We start from the raw sequence: 9,954 nt of genomic DNA, 5'->3' as shown, positions 1-9,954 counted from the left end.
TCCCCACCCTCCCACTCTCAACAATTCCTTCCTCACCTCCACTCTCACTCTCCCCTCTCCCAGCTCAAAGCCATTGTCCTTCCTCACGGCACTCCCAGCCCTTGTCACAAGTCCCTCCCCAGCTCTCCTGCAGCCCCTTCAGGCACTGCAAGGCTGCTCTGAGCTCTCCCTGCAGCCTTCTCTTCTCCAGGCTCCACAGCCCAAACTCTCCCAGCCTGTCCCCACAGCAGAGCTTCTGCAGCCTCTGATCACCTTGGTGGCCTCCTCTGGCCCCTCTGCAGCAGCTCCAGGTGGTTCTTGTGCTGTGTTCCCCAGCACTGGAGGCAGTGCTGCAGGTGAGGGCTGAGCAGAGCAGAGTGGAGGGGCAGAATCCCCTCCCTGTGCTGCTGCTCTCCCTGCTCTGGCTGCAGCCAGCACACAGCTGGCTCTGGGCTGCAGCCACCAGTGCTGCCTGCTGGGCACTTTGGCACCAACTGGCACTCCTAAGCCCCTCTCCTCCAGGCTGCTCTCTGCCTCACCTTGCCCAGTCTATGTGTGTGTGTCTGCAGTGAACTCCCACTCGTGGCATACCGGTTGAGAGAACTGCAGGGAGAAAAGCAAATGGCAAAGCATCCTGCACAGAGGCAGTGCTTGTTGGTGCTACAGTGGCTCAGAAACCCTGGGATGAGCAAAGCCAGGGAGGAAAATCTGCCAGGGTATCTTAGGCAATCACCTGGTCATGTAGTGCCTGAATCATGGAGCCAGGCTGTGGAGGGAGGTAGGCTGGCACCACAACAGCTGAGGAAAGGGCTGTAATACTGCAAGCCACTCTGTCATTAGCAAGGTCTAATTTGTGTGTTAGGAAACTCAGATGGTCGCTTGCTGATATTGCTATGTGAAAGACCTTCCCTGCTCCCTCGCAGCCTGCCCTGGGTAAATATCTGTTGCTGCTCTTTTCCAAGGCTTAAAACAGGTCTGTAGTGCACTCAGGACAGCTCAAAAGGCCTCACAGGACCAATGTGACCCAACTCAGGCCTCCTACTTGTTTGTGCATTTAACTACTGCTGATTTTGTGCTGCTGGTGTGAAAACAGAATGGTTTTCCCATCTGAATCACAGAATCATAGACTCAAGCAGGCTGGCAGAGAGCTCCAGGCTCAGCCAGCCCAACCTAGCACCCAGCCCTGCCCAACCAACCAGACCATGGCACTCAGTGCCCCAGCCAGGCTTGGCTGCAACACCTCCAGCCACAGCCACTCCACCACCTCCCTGGGCAGCCCATTCCAGTGCCAATCACTCTCTCTGCCAGGAACTTCCTCACAACATCCAGCCTGAACCTGCCCTGGCACAGCTTCAGGCTGTGTCCCCTTCTTCTGCTGCTGGCTGCCTGGCAGCAGAGCCCAACCCCACCTAGCTACAGCCTCCCTGCAGGCAGCTGCAGGCAGCAATGAGCTCTGCCCTGAGCCTCCTCTGCTGCAGGCTGCACCCCCCCAGCTCCCTCAGCCTCTCCTCACAGGGCTCTGCTCCAGGCCCCTCCCCAGCCTTGCTGCCCTTCTCCAAACACCTTCCAGCACCTCAGCAGCTCTCTGCAATGGAGGAGCCCAGAACTGGACACAGCACTGCAGGGGTGGCCTGAGCAGTGCTGAGCACAGGGGCACAAGAACCTCCCTTGTCCTGCTGCCCACACTGCTCCTCAGCCAGCCCAGGATGCCATTGGCTCTGCTGCCCACCTGGGCACTGCTGCCTCCTCTGCAGCTCCTCTCTCCCACCACCCCCAGCTCCCTCTCTGCCTGCCTGCTCTCAGCCACTCTGGCCCCAGCCTGTAGTGCTGCTACAGAAGATTACAAGCAGCTAATAAAATACTGAGCTCTTTGAGAGTGCCTGTACCATGTTGGCTGTTTAGATCTAACACAAGAGGTGGTAGGTCTCTCAAACTTCCAGGCATAAAGGAGTTAAGTAAATCACTGACACTGCTAAGCAGAAAAATGCTGCACCTGGCAGCTGTGTGCCCCAGGGACTCCTCACACTGATTTGCTGGGCACGGGGAGGGAGCCTGTGTCTGCTCTGGCTCCAGCAGAGGTGGTGCAAACTCACACTGGGAAAGATCCCATCAGACTCACCCTTCTGTCTAGGAAATGTGATGCTCAGCTTCTACACACCCAGGTGGATCTGGGGGCTTGAAACCCTTTAGTGCTTGTTTTGCACAGCTCAGCTGGTGTTGCAGCTCTGACCCAGGCCCGTGGTGACAGTCATAGAAGCAGAGAATCAATCAGGTTGGAAGAGACCTCCAAGCTCCTGCAGTCCAACCTATCCCCCAGCCCTATCCAGTCATCCAGACCATGGCACTGAGTGCCTCATCCAGGCTTTTCTTGAAGCAGAGAACCAGGAAACAGTTTGGATTGGAAGAGACCTTAAAGCTCATCAAGCTCCAACCCCCTGCCATGGGCAGGGACACCTCCCACCAGCACAGCTTGCTCAGGGCCTCATCCAGCCTGGCCTTAAGCACCTCCAGGCAGGGGCAGCCACAGCCTATCAGGGCAACCTGTGCCAGTCTCTCCCCACCCTCACTCTCAACAATTTCTTCCTCCTCTCCACTCTCACTCTCCTCTCTCCCAGCTCAAAGCCATTGTCCCTCAGCCTGGCACTGCCAGCCCTTGTCCAAAGCCATCCCCAGCTCTCCTGCAGCCCCTTCAGGCACTGCAAAGCTGCTCTGAGGTCTCCTGCAGCCTTCTCTTCTCCAGCCTGGGCAGCCCAAACTCTCCCAGCCTGTCACCACAGCAGAGCTTCTCCAGCCCCTTGAACATGTGGTGGCCTCCTCTGGACCCTCTGCATCAGCTCCATGCCCTGCTTGTGCTGTGTTCCCCAGCACTGGAGGCAGTGCTGCAGGTGAGGTCTCACAGGGCAGAATCCCCTCCCTGTGCTGCTCTCCCTGCTCTGGCTGCAGTCCCACGCAGTCATTTAGAGGCAGCTCCATGGTTCTTGCCCCATTCTCTCAACACAAGCTAGCAGGTCACAGGTTCACAGATGTCAGGGGTTGGAAGGCAGCCAAAGAGTTCATCCAGTCCAACCCCCTGCCAGAGCAGGAGCACACAATCCAGCTCAGGACACACAGGAACACATTCAGACAGGCCTGGAAGGGCTCCACACAAGGAGACTCCACAGCCTCTCTGGGCAGCCTGTGCCAGGGCTCTGGGACCCTTCCAGGCAAGAAGTTCTCCCTTGTGCTGAGCTGGAGCCTCCTGTGCTGCAGCTTCCATCCACTGCTGCTTGTCCTGTCCCAGGGAGCAGTGAGCAGAGCCTGTCCCCCCCTTCTGACCCCCAGCCCTCAGACAGTTACAGACACTGATCCAAGCCCCTCTCAGTCTTCTCTTCTCCAGACTCTCAGCCCCAGGGCCCTCAGCCTCTCCTCACCAGGCAGTGCTCCAGTCCCCTCCTCATCCTCCTAGCCCTCCAGGGGACCTTCTTGAGCAGATCCTTGTCCCTCTTGAACTGAGGAGTCCAAACCTCACCCCACAGAGGTGGAAGGCTGTGCTCCAGGCCCCTCCCCAGCCTTGCTGCCCTTCTCCAAACACCTTCCAGCACCTCAACATCTCTCTGCAATGGAGGAGCCCAGAGCTGGACACAGCCTGAGCAGTGCTGAGCACAGGGGCACAAGAACCTCCCTTGTCCTGCTGCCCACACTGCTCCTCAGCCAGCCCAGGCTGCCATTGGCTCTGCTGCCCACTTGGGCACTGCTGCCTCCTCTGCAGCTCCTCTCTGCCAGCACCCCCAGCTCCCTCTTTGCCTGCCTGATCTCAGCCACTCTGGTCCCAGCCTGTAGTGCTGCTTGGGCTTGTTGTGGCCAAAGTGCAGAACCTGCCCTTGGCCTTGTTCAGTCTCATCCCCTTGGCCTCTGCCCACCCATCCAGCCTGGCCAGGTCCCTCTGCAGGGCTCTGCTACCCTCCAACAGCTCCACAGCTGCTCCTAGCTTGGTGTCATCTGCAACCTTACTGATGCTGGGCTCAGTGTCCTGGTCCAGATCATCAATGAAGACACTGAGCAGGACTGGTTCCAGCACTGATCCCTGGGCACATACCAGTGCCAGCTGCCAGCTGGATGTGGCACCATGTTTGCATTTGCCACTTTAAGAAACAAGTGCTCCAGTTTTGCCTGCTGCCTGTGTGTCTGCATTTCCAAGCCCTGCATTTTGAACCCTGTGACTAAGTTTTCTGGGCAGATTTAATGTCAGTGAGCAGTGTTCACAGCTGTTAACACTCTGTGCCCGGATGTCATCATGAACACAGGTTATTACTTCTGCATAACCTGTCACAAGGGAGATCCTGCAGCACAAAAGGATTCTTCAGACAACTCAGCTGCCAGAGTCTGCCAGGGCCAAGCAGCTGCCCACAAATGGAGATTTCCATGGCAGATGGACCACGTGTGCATCTCCTCCTGGAGTTATCCCAGGCACATCCATGACACAAGGATGATGACTTCAGCCACATTCCACATCCTCCATCAAGAGCAAGGGGGCAAAATGCTACCTCTTAGCAGGGCAAAGTGATGCATCTTCCTGAGATCTGCTTAGAGCTGGCTGGGCTTTAATTGGCACTTCCTCTGCTTTTGAGGGACATAATCAGGCCGAGGGAAATGCCTGGGATGGAAGAGGTGCGTGAGGGATGCTGCTTCACCATCTCATTGCATGTGAGCCCTAAGGGTCATTAAAGCAAACAAGCAGGTGCCAAGGGCAGACCAAACAGAAGTAGGCAATTCCCAGCACAGGGGGTAGTTAACTGGTGAGCTCCTTCCTACAGGCCAAAAGGGCCTGGATGATTGAATGGAAGGGAATAAACCCCCAGCATTGGGCAATACTCTTTCTTAACAATAAGCAGCACCTCTGGTTGAGGAAGTATGTGAGCTTCAGTCCTGCAGGCCACTGCTAGCACTGGCCCTGCTCACTCCCCTCTCAGATGCTCCCCAGAGCTCTTCCTCTGGCTTCAGCCAGAGAGATCTTAGCATCATAGCATCACAGAACCATGGAATTGTCTTGGTTGGAAGAGGCCTCTGAGATCACAGAATCAGAGGATCACAGAATCAGAGAATCACAGAATCAAGCAGGCTGGCAGAGAGCTCCAGGCTCAGCCAGCCCAACCTAGCACCCAGCCTTGCCCAACCAACCAGACCATGGCACTCAGTGCCCCAGCCAGGCTTGGCTGCAACACCTCCAGCCACGGCCACTCCACCACCTCCCTGGGCAGCCCATTCCAATGCCAATCACTCTCTCTGACAACAACTTCCTAACAACATCCAGCCTAGACCTGCCCTGGCACAGCCTGAGGCTGTGTCCCCTTCTTCTGTCCCTGGCTGCCTGGCAGCAGAGCCCAACCCCACCTGGCTACAGCCTCCCTGCAGGCAGCTGCAGACAGCAATGAGCTCTGCCCTCAGCCTCCTCTTCTGCAGCTCATCCAGTCCAACCATTAACCTAACACTGCTGTGGCCACTAAACTATGTCCTGAATTACCATGGCCACAGGTTTCTTGGCCACCTCCAGGGGTGTTTCAAATGTTAGCAAAAAGAGAAAGAAAACAGGAGAAGCTCAAGGCAAAGCTGAACTCTGAACAGCTATCAAGCAGTTTAAGCCACAAACAGGCAGGTTTTGCTTTTAGCATATCCCCAGAATAATTCTTCTGTCAGAGAATCACAGAAGAGTTTGGGTTGGAAAAGCCCTTTTGGATCATCCACTCCAACCCTTCTCTGCCAAGGCTGGGGCTAAGCCACAGCACCACAGCTCTGCCTCTTTGAAACACCTCCAGGGAGGGGATTCCAACACTTCCCTGGGCAGCCTGTGCCAGGCTATGAAAACCCTTTCAGTGAAGAAGTTTCTTCTAATCTTCAACCTAAACCTCCCCTTGGTGCAACTTGAAGCCATTTGCTCCCACACTGTCACCTGCCATGACCCCCGCCCCACTCCAGACACCTTGTAGGGAACTGCAGAGAGCAATGAGGTCTCCCCTCAGCCTCCTCCTCTCCAGGATATGCCACAGGTGACTTCAGCAGATTGTCTCCCCAAAAGAAAGCAGCTTCACAAGTGGACAACTGCGCAGAGGAGAGCAGCTGCACAGCTCCATCTCTTACCTTGCCGAACCAAAGGCATTTTAGCCAAGCAGTGGCCAGCTGAGAGCAGAGGCTGCATGTGGGAGACCTCAATCTGCAACGAGGTTCTCTCCCTCCCTAGAGCTTTCTTTTAAATGAGCAATGCCTCAGCTTTTCTGGCTTAGCAGCATCAGCTGGGGTAAGGAATATAAGGTGACAGGCTGGATGGGTGGGTAGAGGCCAAGGGGATGAGACTGAACAAGGCCAAGGGCAGGTTCTACACTTTGGCCACAACAAGCCCAAGCAGCACTGCAGGCTGGGCCCAGAGTGGCTGAGAGCAGGCAGGCAGAGAGGGAGCTGGGGGTGCTGGCAGAGAGGAGCTGCAGAGGAGGCAGCAGTGCCCAGGTGGGCAGCAGAGCCAATGGCATCCTGGGCTGGCTGAGGAGCAGTGTGGGCAGCAGGACAAGGGAGGTTCTTGTGCCCCTGTGCTCAGCACTGCTCAGGCCACCCCTGCAGTGCTGTGTCCAGTTCTGGGCTCCTCCATTGCAGAGATGCTGAGGTGCTGGAAGGTGCCCAGAGAAGGGCAGCAAGGCTGGGGAGGGGCCTGGAGCAGAGCCCTGTGAGGAGAGGCTGAGGGAGCTGGGGGGGTGCAGCCTGCAGCAGAGAAACAGGTTAGATGAGGCCTTGAGTGACCTGTTCTAGTGGGAGGTGTCCCAGACACCTCCATCACAAGTGTGCTCCCATTTATGCTTCCACCTGCAAAATAAACCAGACACAAAGAGGTATTTACAGCTCATGGTGTCCCAATTCGGCAGGCTAACATCACACAACATGAGTGGCCTCAGCTCTTCCCCTTCCTGCTTGCTAACATACTTCATTCTTCCAAACAACTCTTCCTTGCTCTCATTTTTCCCCAAGCAGGAAAGCAACGTTTCAGCAGGCTCCTGCTCTTCCAATGCCAAAGATAGTTTGGCCACCTCCGGGGAAGGGGTGAAGGAAGTGAGAGGCTCTGCTAGTGGGCAACCCAAATGCCAGCCCCATCAGCACCCTGTCTTTGCTAAGCTGCTCAGACTGTTCTTTAATTGGGGGTGTTGGGGTTTGGTTGGTTGGTTCTGACGATCCACACAGCTGTGTACAAAGGATCGGCCACAAGAAGCTGGAATTCCTGGAGTAACAAAGCAGCTGCTGCAAAGAGGCACAGGCTGATAGCCGCGGGCAGGGCTTTGGGCAGGGCACTTGTAGGGGCAGGCTGCTTCTAACACCTACTTCTACCGGCACCAAGAAAAGGGTGGAGAGAGAGAAGGTAAGTTAAAGGAGGGGGAGGACACAAGAGACAAGAAAGGGATCCTTTTAGGACTATTTCAACAGAAAAACTAGGGGGGGAATGAAAGGAAAGGGGAAAAGAAAAGGGGGGAAATAGCTCCAGGAAGAAGTAGTTCTCAGCAGTGGTAGCTCCCTCTGTACTGGTGTCTCTTCTCAGTAGTGATATCACAGCTCACAGGTGTCAGAGGTTGGAAGGGACCCAGGGACCCAAAGAGATCCTCCAGACCATCTCCCCTGCCGGAGCAGGACCACACAATCCAGCACAGATCACAGAGGAGCACATCCAGACAGGCCTGGAAAGGCTCCAGAGTAGGAGGCTCCACAGCCTCTGCTCACCAGGACCTACTGTCCTAAAGAAAGAGACCTCCTTTTCTACCACACCTTCAACACTTTTTGGTGTCTGGCTTCCCTCCTCTCAGGAAGAGAATGGTCTCACCAGCTCAGACCCAGTCATGCCGGTCCAGGTCTGCAGCAAGGCAGTGATTGTCTGATGAAGGTGACCAGGAGCTAAAACTGGTGCTGGGAGCCCGAACTGCAAGCAGGAGACTGCTTTGCCCCAGCCTCGACAGGCTTTCAGCAGCAGCGGGGGCCACAGGTGCGCAGGGTCAGGCACAGGCTCCGCAGAGCCGCAGGCATCCCTGCTGTGAGGGCAGCACCAGCAGCTCGCTGGGCTCGCCCAGCCTCGCTCCGCGCCGCGCCTGCCTGCAAGGCGCTCGGCTCCGGGGAGGAGCATTCACACCCCACGGCAGCGAGGGAGAGCAGCTGAAGGGCAGCCAAAGCCATCTCTGCTCGAGTGAACATCTGCTCTGCCGCCAGCATCGTGGCAGCAGGGCGCAGGGAGTGCGCGGGCAGCCCTCCAAGGGCTCCTGGCACATGGTGGCTATCGCTACCTGCTGAGAGCAGGCAGGCAGGGCAGGCAGGGCAGGCAGAGCAGACAGGGCAGGCAGGGCAGGCGGGGCAGGCAGGGCAGGCAGGGCTGGCAGGGCAGGCAGAGCAGCCAGGGCAGGCAGGGCAGGCAGAGCAGGCAGGGCGCTGCGGGGAGCACGGTCGGGGGACACTCAGAACAGAAAACTCAGGTCAAAGCTAGAAACGACTTCCCGGCTGCCTTGGAGCTTGGGCAGGCCTGCAGCGCTGCCGCCGGGGAGGCAGAGCCACTGCCAGGGGCACAGCTGGCAGCCAGCGCAGCGCTGCGCTCCTGCCAGCACAGACAGCTTCCTGCCGCTTGCCCCCGTGCAGGCAGAGGGAGCGAGCAGGGCAGCAGCTGTGGAGGTGCACTGCAGAGAATCAGAGAATCACAGAACCAGCCAGATTGGAAGGGAGCTCCAGGCTCAGCCAGCCCAACCTAGCACCCAGCCCTGCCCAACCAACCAGACCATGGCACTCAGTGCCCCAGCCAGACTTGGCTGCAGCACCTCCAGCCACGGCCACTCCACCACCTCCCTGGGCAGCTTATTCCAATGCCAATCACTCTCTCTGCCAGGAACTTCCTCCTCACAGCCAGCCTAGACCTGCCCTGGCACAGCTTCAGGCTGTGTCCCCTTCTTCTGCTGCTGGCTGCCTGGCAGCAGAGCCCAACCCCACCTGGCTACAGCCTCCCTGCAGGCAGCTGCAGACAGCAATGAACTCTGCCCTGAGCCTTCTCTGCTGCAGGCTGCCCAGAACTGGACACAGCACTGCAGGGGTGGCCTGAGCAGTGCTGAGCACAGGGGCACAAGAACCTCCCTTGTCCTGCTGCCCACACTGCTCCTCAGCCAGCCCAGGATGCCATTGGCTCTGCTGCCCACCTGGGCACACTGCTGCCTCCTCTGCAGCTCCTCTCTGCCAGCACCCCCAGCTCCCTCTCTGCCTGCCTGCTCTCAGCCACTCTGGGCCCAGCCTGCAGTGCTGCTTGGGCTTGTTGTGGCCAAAGTGTAGAACCCTGCCCTTGGCCTTGTTCAGTCTCATCCCCTTGGCCTCTGCCCACCCATGCAGCCTGGCCAGGTCCTTCTGAAGGGCTCTGCTACCCTCCAACAGCTCCACAGCTGCTCCTAGCTTGGTGTCATCTGCAACCTTACTGACTCATGCAGGCAGAGAGATGTGTGTGCTGGCTCTCAGCTAACATGCAGCTCCCCGAGGAGCACTCAGGGGAGGCAGAAATACCTTTGCCTCTGCCTACAGCTTCTGCAAGGCCAAACTGGGATGCCAGATGCAGACCTCTCTTGCTTTGTGTCCCTGTATCCCCGCAGGGCAGCACCGCGGCACAGCACCGAGCCCAAACAGAGCTGCGAGCCCTGAGCGTGGCTGGGATGGTGCCACTGGTGCCACAGCCAGCACAGCCATACTCTGCACTGCTGTGTGCAGCCTCTGCTAGCAGTGATGATGCCTTAGCAGGGGGAAGCCCATGGCCTGGCTCCTGGAGACTCACACGGGCCTCCAGCCTCAGCTTTGTAATGACAGCAAAGAGTACTTTTAATCATAGGACCACAGAATGTGAGGGGCTGGAAGGGACCTCCAAAGCTCATCCAGTCCAACCCCTTTGCCAGAGCAGGGGCACCCAGAGCAGATCACACAGGAACACATGCAGGCAGGGTTTGAGTGTCT

This window comes from Pogoniulus pusillus, chromosome 19 (assembly GCF_015220805.1).
Source record: "Pogoniulus pusillus isolate bPogPus1 chromosome 19, bPogPus1.pri, whole genome shotgun sequence".
In the NCBI taxonomy this organism is placed as follows: Eukaryota; Metazoa; Chordata; class Aves; order Piciformes; family Lybiidae; genus Pogoniulus; species Pogoniulus pusillus.
This window is presented reverse-complemented; position numbering follows the sequence as displayed.